Here is a 19,466-nt window from a genome sequence, read left to right on the forward strand (position 1 = left end):
GCACCATAGCAATTTACTTATTCTGTGCATATGAGCATGCGTATTTGGTAGTCATCTGGTAGTCAGAGGACGACTTTTGGGAGGTAAGCTTCTTTTCACTGTGTGTTCCTGGGATCAAACTCATGTTTTCAGGCCTGGGTGGCAGGCACTGCCACCCACTGACCCATCTCAATAGCTCTATGGCAAATTTTAAAATAATAAACCTAAAAAAACCTAATTTTTTTTTAGTGTATTTTGCTTTATAGAATTTCTCCATCTTCCATAAAAAGACAGCTGGTGATTTGTATATTCAGCTTAGCAAGCATGTTTCATTATGTGGTAAAAAATCTTTTGAGGAAAAGATGGACCCTTTAATCATTATATTAAGACCATTTTAGAGGCTCAGGAGAGAGATGTTTCTGAGGCTCACAAATGCACAGTTCTTAGATTGTTATGGAGCCCCCCACCCCAGAGCCACCACCAAATGCACAGTTCTTAGATTGGTATGGAGCCCTCCACCCCAGAGTCACCAACATCTCCAATACATCATGACACTTTCTCCCCGGGATCCTTCTCAGCGTATTTCACAGAGGCTGGCAACTGTTTGTCACCTCAGGAAGTTTTCACATGCCATTGAGCTGTCACTGTCACACTGCTGGAGCATTTGCTGTGCTTCTCCACTGCGCATTCTTTTCAGCGAAGTCGACTAAAACAAGAGGCTTAGCATTTCATCAAGGAAAGTCCTCTGGAGAAGACGCAGCGAAGGCTCCAGAATATTTAAATCATTCAGCTTGGTGGTTTGGCAAACGTCATACATCGCAGACGTGACACATGGGGAACCTTTTTGTGGTCCAGCCAATCTGTCACTCTGCACCTGTCAACTGTATACACCTAGAACAATTCGCTGGCTTTTCAGGGCTCTAGTCTCATTCACAGACATTCAGGATCAGACTTTAGAAGGATCTATGGTCTCATTCAGTCTGGATTTCCGTGCATAAGCCTTAATTGAGTCAGTCAGTTTTGAGGAACTCAGTTAACGACGGGACAAAGCAATGCAGAGTTGGCTCGAAAATGCTAGTGTTTGACAACACCGTGCAATCCTAAAAGACACGAGGCTCTTAACAAATAAACAATCAATGCTCTGAGAACGAATTTGCTTTGGAGGAGCAGAACCGTCCTTACTGAACTGAAAGCTTAGCCATGGGAAGTGGACTGATTCGGTATGTGAATTATCTCGCAGCAGCAAGACTTACAATAAGCGAGGCTTACCGGCTTTAGAATCCAGAGTGGGAAATTCCTACAGGAACTTCTGAGCCCTCATTACGGTTACATTAATAATCAGATAATCGTATTACAGTGAAGGGCAGGTGGAGAGCAGCCAAACCCCCAACTTCCTCAAGCAGCTGAAGTGATAATCTGAAATAATCACAAGCAATCTCTTTTATAATACCCAACAACAAATTCTTTTGACCACAAGACATGCCTGTTCAAGCACAAGGCGAAGGTCAATGGCCAACACTGAGGGTCTTCCTTAAGCGTACTCCGTTTTGTTTTCCCAGACGAGGTGTCTCCCCAAACTGTCACCCAGAGGTCTCTGCACTCTGACTCCCTTTCATGTTCTGTATTCCATTCACTGTGAGAACGTTCCTTTAGTTATTGAAACCTGCACATTTGGGATTGTTCTTTGTGTTCCCTTCCTTCATATTCAATAGCCAGTGAATACGAATTTTCAGTTCGAACACATATCCCCCCAGTGTGCCTACCTCTGACAATCTCCACCATGTCTGCAGTCTACACACGCTCTGCTTGCGCTTACTATCTTAGTACATTCCCCTTTGGATTGGTTGCTTTCTTGTTACTGTGACCAATACTTGACATGACTCAACTTAAGAGAAGAAAGATCGTGACTGTGAAAGAAAGAACAGACAGGAAGGGGCTGCACTATCAAACTTTGAGGCCCCTCCCTATGGACTCACTTCCCCCAGCATGACTCCAACTCCCAGTGGAAACTACACAGCCAAAAGCTGAGGACCACGGGCTCAAATGCATGAGTCTATGGGGACATCTCCCACCCCCCTCGCAATGATCAGGAATCCTTTTACAATGTGACATCAGAACACACCATTCCCCCAGTAAACTCATCTAGCGAGATCCTATCCATCCCACTTAGTACCGCAAGGGAGGTCCTCTTCAAGGCCAATTAACTGTTGGAGTTAAGCCCTGGCCTTACTTCTTACCCCAATCCCCCTTTCTTCCTTTACTCCAGCCCACTTTCTCCATTGTCCTTGTCTCTCATACGATCCCACTATAAGGTCATTGTATTAGCTACTCCCTCCCTATTGGATGTGCTTCCATCAATGTCTGCTCAGCTCACTCCTTTACCCACCCCCTCAGGTCTTTGCTGAATATCTTCTTCTTCTCCTGACCACCTTATCCAAATGGACCTCTGGGTCTCTCTCTTCCTACCACCTTGCTTTGTTCTTTCCCATTGCACTTGCACTGTTTGCTGTTCAATTTCTTGTGCTTTGTTTTGCCTCCTGCTCTGTATCTGCTACAGTCTAAATGGGATGTAGGTAAAGACTGTCTTGTGCTAGTTTCTGGCACAAATTGGGTATCAATAAATCTATACTGAGTAAATGAGGCGCCATGGGTATAAAAAAAAGTTGCTTTCTTTCTGTATAAGCATACACACACACACACACACACACACACAATTTAGATTTACCTATTTGCATGTTTGAGTGTTTTGGTTGGTGACTGCAGAGGTCACAGGAGAATATCAGATCCCTGAAACCAGAGATATAGACAGTTATAAGCCACCATGTGGGTGATGGGAATTGAACTCAGGTCCTTTGCAAGATCCCTGAGCCATCTGTCCAGGCCTCTCTAGATATGTTCTGTTAAGTAGCATCTGTCTATCCTCCAATGTCAAAAGTATCTCAGGCTATGCTGTCCAAGAAGATGGAGTAACGAGAACTTTGACTGTAAGAGAAACCAACAAACACTTTATCAAAGCCATTCATGTGATGGGCTTGGGTGAAGAATGGGTAGCAGCTCCTAAGAGACACAGGATAAAGAGGACCAGGCCCACAATTGAGGACTCACAGATAACATTGTACTATTTCTGGAGGGATGTGACCACCAGTGACTTACCACAACTGAGTTTTTCCTGAGGGAGCTACCAGACAAGGTAGGCCCACCCTCTTCTTATTTCTCAGCCTCATTCTACTTTCTCCCAAGAGCTTCTACAAAGTCTTACCTTGCTGGCTCCTGACAGATGGCTTTCTAGATCTTTAAGAGGGAACCTTGACATTTCTGTCATCTGTGTGAGACTGGAAACACTCTTCCTGACTTCCCGTAGTACGGCGTTGATGGAGACCTTTCTGCTGCGGACCTCAGTAGACACCAAGGAGATGGGAGGACCAAGGAAAGTAGATCCCTTCCCAATCACGATGGAGACTATAGAGAGGAGGGGGCTGAGTTTTCCTTCTTCTTTTTTAATGACAGTTTGAGCTGGGTGACTTCTCAATCAGAGCAGAAATAGAGCGGGACTGAGAGGAATGTATTTCCCTTTGTTGTTGACTTAGACAGATGTCTAAACACTTTAACGACTGAGCTAAATGTCCAAATACTTTAACAACCTATTTATTGAGCCTAAAGATTCAGTTTCTGAAATGACAGCACCTGTGGTCACTGGATTGGTTGTTTGTACTCTTTGATTTCAGCAATAACACCCAGGAATTCACAGTAGAACTGGCCTTATGTATTATGTGACTTGCTACCAATGTTTTGGCAATCTTTTACTGATAGACTTCTTGGTTCTAAAAGACAGCAGGGGCTTAGTTGGTGAAGTGCTTGTCCTCTAAGCATTAAAACATGAGTACATATAGTCAGTAACCAAATAAAATGCCAGGCACAATGGCTCATGTCTGCAACCTCAGTCCTAGGGGAAGGAGCAAGACAGGTAGATCCCCGAGTTTGCTCTACAGCCAGTCTAGCCAACTGCTGAGCTGCAGGTTCAGTGAGAGACCCACACCCAAAAAATAAGGTGGAGAGACACCGAGGAAGACATCTGACATTGCCCTCTGACTTCTTCAAATGTGTACACACACACAAACATGCATACTACAACATACACATATATAAATTGACACATGAGTCTATTAAGGTTTATTATAGGGTCTCCTATTACTATATATATATTAAATTATATAGCATTTCCTTGGAAAGATAATATGCTAGCTACTCCTTGCAAGAAGCTTATGAAATATTGCAAAAATATGCTTTATTTTGGTGTTCTCTTCAAGATGCTTGCAAGTCCCCCCATGCCTTGGCTCTGAACATCCTCAGAGTAATTTTTTTTACTTTCTCTTTTTATAGCAATGACAATATTTATAGTCATCTGCATCTCTTATAACCAGGACAGTTTGGTTTTTGTGAGTGTGGCATATGATTATCCCTCCCCGGGACTATATGACCTAGCAGCATCTTGGATTTGTGTTCCAAATCTTTTCTTCCAGAATGAACGAATAATGAGCACCTAATTTTTGACAAGGGAGCTAAAGGTATACAATGGAAGAAGGAAAGCATTTTTAACAAATGGTGCTGGCATAACTGGATGTCAACCTGTAGAAGGATGAAAGTAGATCCATATCTATCACCATGCACAAAACTCAGGTCCAAATGGATTAAAGACCTCAACATTAATCCATCCACTTTGAACCTGATAGAAGAGAAAGTGGGAAGTAATCTACAAGATATAGGCACAGGAGGCCTCTTCCTAAGTAGGACCCCAGTAGCACAGACAATAAGAGAAACAATGAATAAATGGGATCTACTGAAACTGAGAAGCTTCTGTAAAGCAAAGGACACTGTCAGTAAGACAAAAAGGCTGCCTTCTGACTGGGAGAAGATCTTCACCAACCCCTCATCAGACAAAGGTCTGATCTCCAAAATATACAAAGAACTCAAGAAACTAGACACTAAAACTCGAATTAACCCAATTAAAAAATGGGGTACTGAACTGAACAGAGAATTCACAACAGATGAACTTCAAATGGGCAGAAGACACTTAAGGTCGTGCTCAACCTCTTTAGTGATCAGAGAAATGCAAATCAAAACCACTTTGAGATATCATCTTTCACCTGTCAGAATAGCTAAAGTCAAAAACACCAATGATAGCCTATGCTGGAGAGGATGTGGAGAGAGGGGAACTCTCATCCATTGTTGGTGGGAATGCAAACTTGTGCAGCCATTGTGGAAATCAGTATGGCGGTTTCTCAGGAAACTGGGAGTCAACCTCCCTCAGGACCCAGCAATTCCACTCTTGGGAATATACCCTAGAGATTCCCTAACATACTACAAAAGCATTTGTTCAACTATGTTCATAGCTGCACTATTTGTAATAGCCAGAACCTGGAAACAGCCTAGGTGCCCCTCAATAGAAGAATGGTTAAAAAAGGTGTGGAACATATACACATTAGAGTTTTACTCAGCGGTAAAAAACAATGACATCTTGAATTTTGCATGCAAATGGATGGACATAGAAAATGCTTTACTGAGTGAGGTAAGCCAGACCCAAAAAGAGGAACACGGTATGTATTCACTCATAAGTGGATTCTAACCATAATTAAAGGTCTTTGAGCCTATTATTCGTGATCCTAGAGAAGCTAAATAAGAAGAGGAACCTGATGAAGATTATTTAGCTATCCGCCAGGAGGCAGGAAATAGTCAAGAGTCCCAGGTAACCTCGGGTGCATGGTGGGGGTGGGAGGGTTGTTGGAAGGGGAGAGGGTTAGAGAGAAGGGAGTAGGGGAGGAATGGGGAAAGCTCGGTTGACCGGGATGGGGGGGATGGAGGAAGGATGAATATGGGATCAGGGAAGAATATATTTCAACTAAGGGAGTCATTTTAGGGTTTACAGGAGATTTGATTATATATGGGATCCCAAGTCCAAGGAGAGATCCCCAGATTGTTCTCTGGACAGAGGAGAGGGTGCCTGAACCGGCCTTAGCCCATAACCATACTGATGAATATTTTGCTTATCACCATAGATCCTTCATCTGGCGAAGGATGGCGATACAGACGGAGACCCACATTGGAGCACCGGACTGAGCCCCCCAAGGTCCAAATGAGGAGCAGAAGGACGAAGAAAATGAAAAAGAAAATAAGGACTGCGAGGGATGCTATCACCCACTGATACAAGGGGACGGATCTAATGAGAGTTTACCAAGGCCAGTTGGACTGCGACTGAAGGAGCAAGTGATCCAACCAGATTCTCTGAATGTGGCCGGATTCTCTGAATGTGGCTGGCCCAGAGTCTTTCTGAAAAGCCATTGACAATGACACTGGGACTTGTTTCCTCTGCATATACTGGATTTTTGGGATCCAGTCTGTTTGGATGCTCACCTTCCTGGACCTGGAGGGAGGGGGGAGGAACTTGAACTTCCCACAGGGCAGGAAACCCTGACTGCCCTTAGGGATGAAGAGGGAGGAGGAGAGGGAGTGGGGGGAGTGGGAGGGTGTTGGGAAGAGGGGCATAAATGGAAACTTTTATAATTTAATAAAATGACTTTCAAAAAAAAAAGAATGAACGAATAACAAAGAAACAGCTCAAAAATAAGCATTGTGTTGTGGAGAAGACTTTCTTTTCTTTTCTTTCTTTCTTTCTTTTTTTTTTTTTTTATGAAACCAAAAATCTGAATTGTCCTTCTGGGGTTTTTGGAGTAATCGTTTGGCCTGAGCATGGAGGATGTTTCTTTTATTCACAATTGCCCTTAAAATAGCTGTGTCTAAAGGAATTTTCTAGATGTATCTGTTGTAGGCATTCCTCTCTGGATTCAGACTTTGTTGCCTTCAGCTCCAGCTTTGATTTGAGCCCTTGCCAACACCCATGCTTCAAATGGCTTGCTCAGTGTCGGCCATCTTTTCAGTTCCTAGATCTGTTCTGGGCTGGGGGAGAATGTTGGAGCACACCACTTCTCCTATCACTGAATAAAACTAATGGAAGCTACTGCCCAGGAAGAAACCTTCCAGTAATAAAGGGTTTGAACCCGAGCATAGAGTGCTGTCTCTCATCCTCCAGGGCGATTATTTTCAAAGACTGCTATTTACTTCTTCCCCCTCAGGAGTTTCCAGTAAAGTCAACTTCCCAATGTCCACAGATGACCTTGGATGACCTAGGAAGCTATTTATCTCTCTTCCTGTCTGTCTTCTTGCTTCCTGAGATGACCTTACAACTAAATTATCTGCACTTCCAGTGCTTTCATGGGAATCCAAGCTTAGATGCCAAGACCCAAGAGTTTGTTTGAAGTACTCATCACAGTAATTCATTTAACTTTCATCCTTTATGAAAGCGTAACCTTTTAATTTAGTTTGAATTGATTAGTTCCGAGACAGAATGCTGTTTTGTTGCCCAGGCTGGCATACAACGCTTGGGCTAGAATGCTCTTCCCATCTCGTTTCTGAATAGTTGTGTCTGCACGTCCATGCAGATGACATTTATAAAACGTTGGATGTGATTAAGCCTCAATAGAAACTGTAGCTTCCGTTGCTCTCTGAAAGAAGTTAGGTTAATGTGTAGGTTAATGACGTCTAGTAATGTGATCTATTCCACAGTTAGTTAATAAACCATTGTGGAGGAAGTGAGGAATAAGACATTGACTTAGGGAGAAGGTCAGAAGCTTCACCTCTGGTCCTCAGGGCCTACACCAGCAATGTCTCATGCCTGTCTGACCTCCATGCCCTTCAGCATTAAGGTATTGAGTCAGATGGACTTGAAGCTGTTTATCTTTGGGGAATTTATAGTTTGGCATTGTTCAAGGGATCAAAACCAAAATCCAGATGAGAACACTTTAGCTGCATTCGTAATTCATCAAAACAGCCCTAGAGTGGGCAGAGGAATTAGTGTAATGAATGACTTTGGGGCACAGGGAGGCAATAAGCTACTTTACTAAAACAAAAGACAAAATGACCCATGATGTGAATAGAGTAGAAATGTAGTTTAAGGGCAAAAAGGGATGTTAAGAGTGAAAGAAACAGTTCGCAGTGAATGCGCCCACTTGTTGGTTTTCTAATACCACGTGGTCAACGTTGAAATCATGTACACATAAATACACTGAACACAATCAGCAGGTGGTAGTCCTATGTTTAGGATATATATGAGTTCACTAAAGAAAATGAGTTTGTGATTTTGAGAGAGAGAAGGAGGAAGGATGGTATATAGGAGGGGCTAGAGCGAGGAAAGGGAAATTATATAATTGCATTTTAAGTAAAAAAAATCACAATCTACGAAAAAAAGATAAAAATGTAGTTTATGTAGAATCTCACTAAAGTTTAAAAAAAATTACCCTGAAAATTGTCCACTAATTCTTTGTCTCTGGTGAGTCATGTCTATTTGAAATTTGAAGGTAGCTCTAAAATTTTATTTATAACAACAACTAGTATTGAATTGAAATGTAAAATTATTGCAGTATTATATAAACAGTCATATAGGGATCTTTGGAGTCTTTGTAACTGATGATGATGCTCACATTCTGATAAAAAAGCATGTACAAACCCTCTTTTCTTACTAAGGTAGTTTGGTTGTTTTCTTTGTCTTGTTACTTTCTGAGGCATTTATGTTTTCGCTAGTGTGACCATCAGTGGATTTGCTATTCTTGGATTCTCTCAGCCCAAACTGATGATAACCAATGACCAAATGGCTTTAACATAGCTGGTCCCAAACTAGTCCTTGACGTAACATGTAACTTTCACCACCTTTCACACACTTCCACCTTTGGAACCACTGCTGCCCTAGTAGCACCTGGAAAACTCCCTAGCACGGAGGACAGAAGGTGACACAAGTGCTTCTAGTATTTAAGGTCAGTAGGGATTTAAAAAGGTCATCTGGACAAAAGACCCCTTATCTCTACAACTTCTTACAGTCGGTGTCCACGATTCTCCTCCAAAATAACCCTGGAGACAGGAGTATACCTCGGTGGTAGAGTGCTTGCCTGGCGTGTACAAGACCATGGCTATAACCCTTAGCTCCACAACAGAAAGAAAGAGGCCTGGTGTTGGTGGCTCATGCCTTTAATCCCAGCACTCAGGAGACAGAAGCAGGCAGAGCTCTGTGAGTTCGAGGCCAGCCTGGTCTAGTTCCAGGACAGGCTCTGAAGCTACATAAAAATCCTGTCTCAAAAAGCCAAAAAAAAAAAGAAAGAAAGAAAGAAAGAAAGAAAGAAAGAAAGAAAGAAAGAAAAATAAAATAAAAGAAAGAAAGGAAAAGAAAGAAAGAAAATTTTAAAGTAGTTGCATGTGAAACACCCTCTAGTTCTTGTCATTATAGTCCTTAACCACATTACACACACACACACATACACACACAGGAAAAAGAGACAGAGACAAAGGCAGTGAGAGAGAGAGAGATTTTGCTTACAACCCAAAGCTCTCTGTTTTTACTTCTAAAACTGCTCAAGTCAGACAAGACCAACAGCACCAAGCCAAAAATACTCCAAGCTTCAGTTCTTGCTTTGGTTCCTCTTTGTCTTCCGTGCAGCATTGTCCTTCACTCAACCCTTGATGACAGTGGCTCTCGGGAAGATCTGAGGTCTCTGTGCGTGTGTATCCTATTTAACCCGTCATCACTTTTGAAGTCTATATCTTTTTATGTTCTTAGAATGGCTTTTACATGCCAATAGTAAAGACACTCATAGAGCCATACATGGTCTGAATGCTGCTGATAGCAGACATCTGGATTTCATGTGCAAATATGTAATCGTGAGAGTCAAAGAACTTATTTTTGAGACGCCGAATGAGGGGAATCCTGAGTACTTTCCAAGAACGACACATGTGATACAACTAGCAGAGAACCCAGATGTGTCCCGGGGTACGAATAGCGAAAGAAACACACAAGGTTGCATGCACACCTGAAAAAAAAAAAACTAATAGCAAAAACTGTCAACGGCTTAACTCTCACAGTGAATGAATAAACCGTAGTTTTCCCCAAAGTGACCGAAGGCTGTGGGTCCTTAATGATCGCATTCTGGAGCAGGATGTGGGAAGCTGTAAAACTCTAGATGGTAAATAGTTTATGCTTTTCAGGCCACACAGTGCATCTCAAGTGCTGACCTCTACCACGGATGTCCGGAGGCAAGGGAGTGTGGTGTGTGCCAGGAAAGTTTTATGTACAAGGCAGGAAGTAAGCTGAATTTGCTTTGGAAGTAGGGCATAGTTTATAGACCCCTGAATAAAAAAAAATTTAGTTTCTGAGAAAATGCCTTAATATATTGATTTATGTTATATATTAAAATGGGATATATTTCTAAAGTTAAGATGTATCTCTGAAAAAATTATTAGACGTCCAATAAAATATAAACAAGTATTCATTGTGGTTCCTTTGAGACTAGACTTTTGTCCTATAAGAAATTGACAATTCGTTTGTCACAGCTGGAGACGGGAGGCAGTGGTTGCTGCTATAGCAGGAACACCAGTGAGGCCTCTCGGTGTTCTATAACACACAGGATAGTTCTGATAGCTAGGACTTATGCCTTACCAATGTGAGGAGTGGTCCACTGAGAAGCCCTGGACTAGGGTGGCTCTGAAGGGTCATTTCCTCCCTCCCTCCTTCCCTCCCTCCCTCCTTTCTTTCTTTCTTTCTTTCTTTCTTTCTTTCTTTCTTTCTTTCTTTCTTTCTTTCTATCTTTCCATCCTCCCTTCCTTCTTTCTTTCATTCTTTCCTTTTCTTCTTTTTCTTTTCTTCCTCCCGGCACACAGACATAACAGTCTTAATATGAATCTTTTTCCTTCAATAAATAAGAAAGGAAAACATAGGAAGACTGATATTGTAAAAGAGAAGAAATGATAATTTTGGTCCAGAGGCTACATTTTCAGAGACCAAAACCGTAAATAGAGCACTTGTTACCACAGTTGTTTTAGAGATAAGCAGAAAACCTGCAGTCTCCAGTGTGCTTCTATACTTGGTTTGATATGAGGCCCGTGTCATGGTCTATGCTACTATGATCATATTTGTCTCCAAGTAGACAGGACAGATGCTGAGTGTCATTGTTGTGGGTTACCTCTTGAAACTGAAGTTAGATTTTGAAGACCAGTGAACTGAAATACAGTCACATGTTTCTTAACAGTGGAGCAAGGGTCTGAGAAAAAACAGAGTTGGAAGATCCTGTTGTGCACAATGAAGTCCTTACACAATTCTCAATGTGTCGTTGATGTTTTGGATCAAAGTACAGTCTGCTGCTCTTAGGTCATGAACCCACACAGCGCGTGACCTAATTGAATACTGTCGACAAGTGTAAGTATTTGTGTTCTTAAGCATAGGACAGATGCCATAAAAAGGTGCTATAAAAGGGAAAAGATGATAAACTTGTATGGGACAGGTGCCATGACCAGAGCTCACAGGGCTGGCAGTCACCCTGCCCCTGGAAGCAGGTGAAGGCCTAGGACACTACTATTTACTTTTGCAGAGTTTATAACCACTGTATACTATATTTTCAAGTTTTTCAGGAGTAAATTAGACACTATGACATTTTTACTCTATAAACAGTTGCACTTTTGAAACCTTAGGACTTCGGTAAAGAAACATTGCTCACAATGCCAAGACACTGGAGGACTGTGCAGAAATAGTTTCTTCCTTTATAACCTTATTTTCTCTCCATTATTATTATTGCTTCATTTCCCAACTTGGCTGTGGAAAGGTGAGACGTGAGCGTGCACATTCACCCACTCTCTAGGTTCCGCTTCTGAGGGCTGTGGTCCTAATCTTCACCACTCCCTTAGAGTAAACCTGGTTGGTATTCCCCAAATACTTACCGAGCTTTACTATAAGCAGTCAAAGTCCACGTGAGTCATTTGCGGAGCTTTATAGCTGGACCCTGGCACCAGTCTCTTATGTCTATCTCTCTGATTATAGTCTGGGGTAAATCAGGTACATATGAGAGGTCACTTTTGTCCTGAGTGTTTTCGGAATCCTCATATTCTGACTTACATTTTTTTATGGAGGTCTCCTTGTGCTTGCTCTGTCCCAAGAACCATGAGTCCATCAGCAAGTGCCCAATAAGTTGCCCTCTGTGTGGACCTGGGTCCGTTTGCCTCTTGTCTTTGGCCTCACAGCACCTGGGACTTGGCCCTCCATCACGGGGTTAGGTTTATCTGGAGCACTATTGTATTGATTACTTTCCTGGTTGGTGTGGGTGACAAAAATCCTTGATAAGTTAAGGGAGGAGAATTTATTTGGAAACACAGTTTTAGGGGGCATGGACCATGACAGCACGGAAGGCATGGCAGCTGAAATGACTCCGCAGTGGCAGGGACTCGAGGCATGGTTGTTCACATCTCAGCAAGTCAAGAAATAGAAAGTTTAGGGTAAAAGCAGAACACTGTCTTCAAGGCCCATTCACAGAAACCCACTTCTCAAAAGTTCTGCAGCTCTCCAGATGTCCAAGTGTTTGGACACATCAGTTTGTAAGATGCCCTGGTCAGTGTTCTATTTCTGTAAAAAGACACCATGACTACAGCCAGTCTTATAAAGAAAAGCATTTAACTGGGGCATGGCTTATAGTTTCAGAGATTAAGTCTGTTATTTTCATGGTGGGGAAACATGGCCATACACAGGCATTTAAGGTGCTAAAGCAGGATCTGAGAGTTCCATGTCTAGACTGGCAGGCAACAGGGAGAGAGAGAGAAAGTCACTGGGCCTAGTTTGGGCTTTTGAAACCTCAAAGCACATCCCCAGTGACACACTTCCTCCAACAAGACCATACCTCTCAATCCTTTCACATAATGCCACTGCCTGGCCATTTGCATATATAAGACTATGGGGGCCATTCTTATCCAAACCGCCACAGGGGAATACATTTGACATCCAAACCATAGCATCTATCCTGGACCAGGGTCAGCAATGTTGCTGTATTTTGCCTCCACACCCTGGCCTATTGGAATGACTTGGGGAGCAATAGAATCATGAAGTTTTTGTCCTGCATGGCAACAGTGTATTCTTCTGAAGTACCTTATGAAGGATTGAATAGCTTTACAGTTTCCCTTTCCACCTTCTCTCTCTCTCTCTCTCTCTCTCTCTCTCTCTCTCTCTCTCTCTCTCTCATATAAGTGGTACACCTTAATATAATTATGAAAATCACATAGCAGTAAGCACATAAGTCAGTAGCACTAACTAATAATTATCAAGACTCATGCATCTCACACAGCTCTATATAGTATTGTGATGCTAACAGAACGGCAGGCTTTTCTATATCAGCATCATCACTAACACGTGAGTGTGGCTAAGATGTTAGGAAAACTATGGCATTACTAGACAATACCATTTCTGCTGTTTCCATATATTGTACAGGAGTGCCATCAGATAAGCACTGAATATCATACATGACTGTATAGTTACACAGAGTTAAGAGGAGACATACGGAATGGGTTAATCCTGAGACCAGAAAGGAAAACTGGGAGGGAGGAAGAGTAGAATACTTGCTGAAAACCTACTGTCGTCTGTGAAACATTTTATCGTTCTGATTTATGAGAAGGAGATCTGAGAGTCAGTTTTTCACTTTCTTTCTCCGTTACACAGCCAGGAAGAGTGCAAGATTTGCATCCATACGACTGGACATCTTTTCAAGTGTAAATGTTGAACTTTTAACTTGGCGAAATTTTAGAAATTTTAACTTGGCAATTTCTTGGTGATCAAGAAGGAAGTCTGGGAATGTTTGAATTTGAAATGGCGAAGGGAAGTTTCTAGCTGAAGCTCAGAATGCCTCCTATGCTGCCCCAGACAGGGGCATCATCCCTTGCTCTGCCACAGCTCTGGATTTCTCTTGGATGCAGTCCTTCCCGGGCTCTATGCTGGTCTATGTCTTCATTTGAAGGCATCCTCTCCCAGAAATGCGTTGTCTTTAGTAGGAATTAAACAGACATCATGGCTCCTTATTCTCATAATATGTTCCCTGTTAAACAGCCTTGCATGTGATAGAGGCAGAATCCATGCAGCTTTGAAATGAACTTCCTCCTTCCTAAAAATGTGTCATGGAAATTCACCAGAGACAGAAGATGCTGGGTGGACACAGAGTAGGATTATCACGCCAAGTTAATATTCACCTATCATAGACACTGAAGGAAGTCATGCAATGTCTAGATGATCACTTTGTTAGCAATTCTATTAATGTTTTAAGGAAAACATACGTGGCACATACTGCTTGTAAAGACGCATGCCGGCCTCAGCTTTCAGCTGTCTGTATATAGACACCCATAAGCTCCTTCCATAGAAGAGATACTCGGCAACTTTATTTGGGAGGGTGTGGAAAGCAAGACCCTGATATTCTACTATATGTAGGAATCAGAACTTGTGACAGTTGTGTCCAAGTTATTTGAAAAGAATAAATTCCAGAGACTTCCCCCACCACTTGTAAAAATCCAGCCAACCAAAGAAGAAATCCCGACGATAGCTTTTTGTCAAAGGAAAACTTCAATCAAAGTTATTTTGAAAAAGAAGGAAAGCAAATGGCCAGTGGTGGACATTTTAAAATCATGTTCAATGTCCTTAGTGGTCAATAAAATGCAAACCAAGACTGCTTTGAGATTCCATGTCGCTTCAGTCATCAGGGCTGATATCAAGAAATTAATATAGCAAATTATACATTATTGTATATACAAAATTATAGCAATATTGTCCCAACTTATTTCAACTAATGCTGGAACAGGTATGAGAGAAAAGCTCTTGTTCACTGGTGAGAACGCAAACGCGTAACTATGGGGACATTAATTCAAAAATTTCTGAGAAAAGTAAAAACGGATCTACTATGTGACGCAGCTATACACTCCTGGCTTTATAGAAGGGACTTGAAGCGCTGCCACCGGAATCGATACATACATGTACATCCATGTTCAATGGTGCACCGTTCAGATGTTCAAGAAATGGATGTCCATAAAATATGAATAAGTAAGGAAAATGTTACACACACACAACACACATGTGTGTTCTATCAATTTTATGTAGCCATAAATAAAAACGAAATCATGACATTTGTAGGATAATACATGCAACTGGAAATCACCGTGTGAAGGGAAATAGGTTAGACTCAGAATGACAAATTTTGTATGTTTTCTCTCCTACTTATCTCAGTCCCAAATCTAAAACGACCCCTCCTTTTTGTGCCTGTTTAGACATGAGAAGGAGGAAAGCAAACAGGAGATGACGGGAGTGGAGGGCACAGGAAAGCCGAGCACAGACTTCAAGGCCCCGTGAGTAGTGGTAATAAAGAGGCTTTGTCATCTAGCAGGCAGCAGACCCAGGCAGACAGGGCAATCCTTTGGAGTTGCCATCTTTATTGAGGCTTAATTGACATACCATAAAAACCAGCAGCTAAATTGCACGATTCAGTGCAATTTAGTATATTCCTCCGCCTGTGCAACCTTTACCAGTGTCTGTTTTTTGGATAAAGAAGAACAAATTATCACAGATGCATCAGCAGTCTCCCACTTTCTGCTTTCATTCCCTCAGCCTTGCGCTGGACAATCCCTGCGTTGCCGCTCAGCTCTTAAACTGCCAGGTCCCAACAGTTCACACTGAAGGAATTGCATGTGGGTAGCCGTTCCTAGCACAGGGCCTCTTCCACCTAGGACAGTGTTTTCTTAGGTTCGTGCGTTTTGTTGTTTCTATTGCCTCATTCATTTTGGTTAGTGGGTAGTACTTCATTGCGTTTATCTATTCATTAGCAGGAGACACTTGAACTATTTCTACTTGTTAGCTACTGTGAGCACAGCCGTCCACGAAGTCTGAGCCTGGATGTGTCTTTTTCACTCTCTTGGATGTATATCTAGGGATGAGATTGCAGGGCCCAACCCTCTGATTAAACACTTGACGAACTGTCAAACTGTTGCTACAATCTCTACTCCATTGCTCACTCCCAGTAATGATGTTGTGAGGTTCCATTTCTCTACCGCACTGGCAGCTCTGCCTGTTTTCTTATTGATTGACGCCATTCTGGTGGGTGTGAGGCGGTATGTTATGGTGGTTTTGATCTGCATTTCCTGAGTGACTCAGAACCCTAAGTATCTTGAGACTTCGCACGTGCTCATCGGGCATTTAGATAGCCCTTTTGGAGAAATGGCTACTCATGCACTTTGTTCATTAAACAGTTAATTAAATTGTAATATATTTATGTTGTACATGCCTCTGTGTGTGTGTGTGTGTGTGTGTGTGTGTGTGTGTATGTACAAATGCTTTTTTTTTGTAATGCCTCATGCAGGTGTCCCATTATCCTTCACTTGTGGTCACTCCCTGCTGTTCCCTTCCTCCTTTCTCCCTGTTGCTGGCTTTTATATAATTTACTTTCATTCTTTTTTTTTCTTCCTTGAGCTTTAGATGACAGATATAAAAGCCACTGCATAATCCATGGTCAAGAAGATTGACTTCTGTATTTACATCAAGGAATTTGATAGTGTAAAATTATGATTACGTCAGTGACTCATTTTGAGCTATTTGGGATATATTGTGAGTCTAGCATTATTATTTTTTTCATGTGACTATCTAGCACTATTTACTGAGAAGACTCTTTCTCCAACTGCCATGGTCACAGTAAGCAACAAATCAGACCTTGAAAGGCAGGGGTTTAACTTCAGGGTTTCAGTTCTTTGCCCCAGGCCACAGTTGTCCTCTAACCCACTTCTTGGGTACCTTGGCTTCCCAGCAAAGACTGGAGTGAGAAGACAGGCCTTCTTCCTTTTGTTTTTGTTCATTTTAAGACATGTGGGTCATTCTGGATCCCTTTAAATTCCATATTATTTTAAATACTATTTTTTTTTCATTTCTAAGAAGAAGCTAACATGACTTTAAGTGGGAACTGTGTTGAATCTACAGATGAATGTGGTGAACGTAGCCATCTTATTAAGTCTATTTTGTGGAGATGGAATACGTAGCTGTTCTTAATGGTTTAATGACCTTTTTTAGTTTTTAGTATATTTCTCCTTAATTTCTGTCAAATTAAAAAAGTATTCATCATGCGCCTGTCTGTGAGTTTGCGTACGCCAGCTGTGTGCATGGAAAGGCCAGAGAACAAATTGCAGGAATGGCTCTCTGTTTCTATCATGTAGGTTCTGGGGATCAAAGGCAGGAGGTCTGGCTCAAAGAAAAATGCCATGACCATCTTGCTGGTCCATTCTTTTCTCCATTTACGCCTATTTTATTCTTTTTATTTTCTGAGCTGATACCACAGGCCTGTGGCACCACAAGCAGCTCATGTTTGATTCCTTTTGATGGCATCATAAAGCCATTCTCTTAGTTGCGTTTTCAGAATAGCCACTGATAGTAGACAGACAGACAATCGCTTTTGTGCAGTGAGGTTGAGTCTTGGACCTCAGTGAACTTGGTTATCAGTTCTAATCATATTAGAGGATTTGAAAAAGGATTTTCCATGTACAAGCTTACATTATCTGGACGTTTATTCAGATCCCACTTCCTTCATCATCTAGATGCTCCCTCCTTCCCTCTTTCATGATTCATTGGTTGTGCTTGTGTGTCCTGTGTACGGCTAAGCAGAACTGGTGATACACATCCTTGCCCTTCTGTTCATGCCCTTAGGATCAAGGATTAAGCCTTTCAATAGTAAGTGTGACATTAACTTTGGGGTTTTCACGGATCATCTTTATCAGACTGAGGAATTTCTCTATGACTCCTAGATTGTTGAGTATTTTTATCATGAGTAAGCATTTGAGTCTATCAAATATTTCTTCAAATGGGTGTTGTTTTTTTAATGTTGCAGTACATATCTTCAGTTCCATACCAGTCTAGTCGACTGTATAATTAATCCCGCTTAAGTGTGATACATAAGTCTATTATGTAAGAGATTCAATTCGGTTTGCTTGTGTGCTGTTGAGGAATATTCATGTCTTTTTGTAAAACTTTCAAAAAAAATTTATCTTACTCTTCATTATGCATATATATGTGTCTGTGAGACCAGAAGAGGGTATCAGATTCCCCTATAGCTGAAGTCCTAGGGGAGCCGCCCAACTTGGTCCTTGGCAAAGCAGTACCTGCTTTTGAATGGTCCCTCGTGTCTGTTTCCATAAGTCATCCTGACCTGTACCTATTTTCCCACCCACGGTCTTTCTCTCCTCTTACTGTCTGCCAACATTGTACTCACGGAAGGAGTTGGAAATTTTTTTTCCTGATTTTTTTTTTTGTTAAAGCTGGGGGAGTTTGACAGCGATTTTTCTTTGACTGTTTGATGGAACTTACCAGTGGACCAACCTTACCCTGGGATTTTCTTTGCGAAGAAAGTCTATAGCTGCTAATATGATCCCTTGTTTAAATCTACCCAAGAGTCTATTCTAGTTCTGACGCAGTTTCACAAAGGTGGTCTTTTCGTTCAGGTTGTATGTTTGGTTGGCATGCAGCTGTCCATAGTCAGCAGTGATGCGCTCTCATTGCTGAGGATCTCCCTTTCTATCTACTTGGTTATTGTAATTAAAGCTGGCTAATGCTGTCCACCATGACTAAGAATAAGGATTAGATTCCCTCTATTTCCTCTACTGCTTTGGATCGAGTGCTTTGTTTACTCTCCTCCATGTGTTACCATTTCCTCCCTTTGGCTGCTTTAGGTTCAGTTTGCTTTACTCATGCGTCTTGAAGAGGAAGGTAAGGGGACTGACTTGACCTCCTTCTTGATTTTAATGCAGGTTTTGCAGCTGTGGGCTTCCCCTGAGCACTGTGCTCACAGCCTCTCCTAAGATTTGGAAAGCTGTATTTTTGTTTACAGCTCATCTCAAACCATTTTCTTCTAGTGATTTTTGAGCTTTTGGTTATTTAGCAATATGTCAATCGATTTTTATACATTTGTGAATCCTCAAATTTCTTTCTCCTTTTGATTGATGGTTTAATTTTATTTTTTAAAAAAATACTATTTATGATTTAAACACTTTTAAAATTTATTAGGACTTCTTTAGTAACCTGTTATATAATTCATCTTGGAGATTCTTTCATCTACAGCTGAGAGGAATGACTGTCTTATTTCTGGGTAGAAAGTTCTAGAGATGCCTGTTGTCTAGTTGGCCTAAAATACCGTTTAAGTTCCTTATTTTGGGGGGTGGCTCCTCGGCCTGGTTTTTCTGATAATCACTGAAAAGTGTGGAATGGTACTCTTCCATTTGTATTATTGACTTTTCTCTTCCTCTCTTCAGCTCTGTCCATTTTTGTATTTCGTATTTTTTGTATTTTGTATTTAGTGGTGCAATTGGTTGGTGTGTATATATTCATGACTTTCATATATATTCCTATATTCCTGAATGTACAGATCCTTTAATAGTCTGAGACTCCCTTCTTATCTTGAACAGTGTCTGTTTTGCCTAAAATCTTTCATGTCTAGCACAGGGCTAGTGTAACATGAGGAGGGCTTGGTTGTTTGGGTGTTTCTGCCTAGTTTTCCACAGCCAGCAAGCCCCAAATAAAATGACACAGAGGACTCCGTAAGTTATAAAGCTGATTGGCCCATTAG

The sequence above is a fragment of the Myodes glareolus genome, chromosome 1 (assembly GCF_982192425.1).
Source record: "Myodes glareolus chromosome 1, mMyoGla1.1, whole genome shotgun sequence".
In the NCBI taxonomy this organism is placed as follows: domain Eukaryota; kingdom Metazoa; phylum Chordata; class Mammalia; order Rodentia; family Cricetidae; genus Myodes; species Myodes glareolus.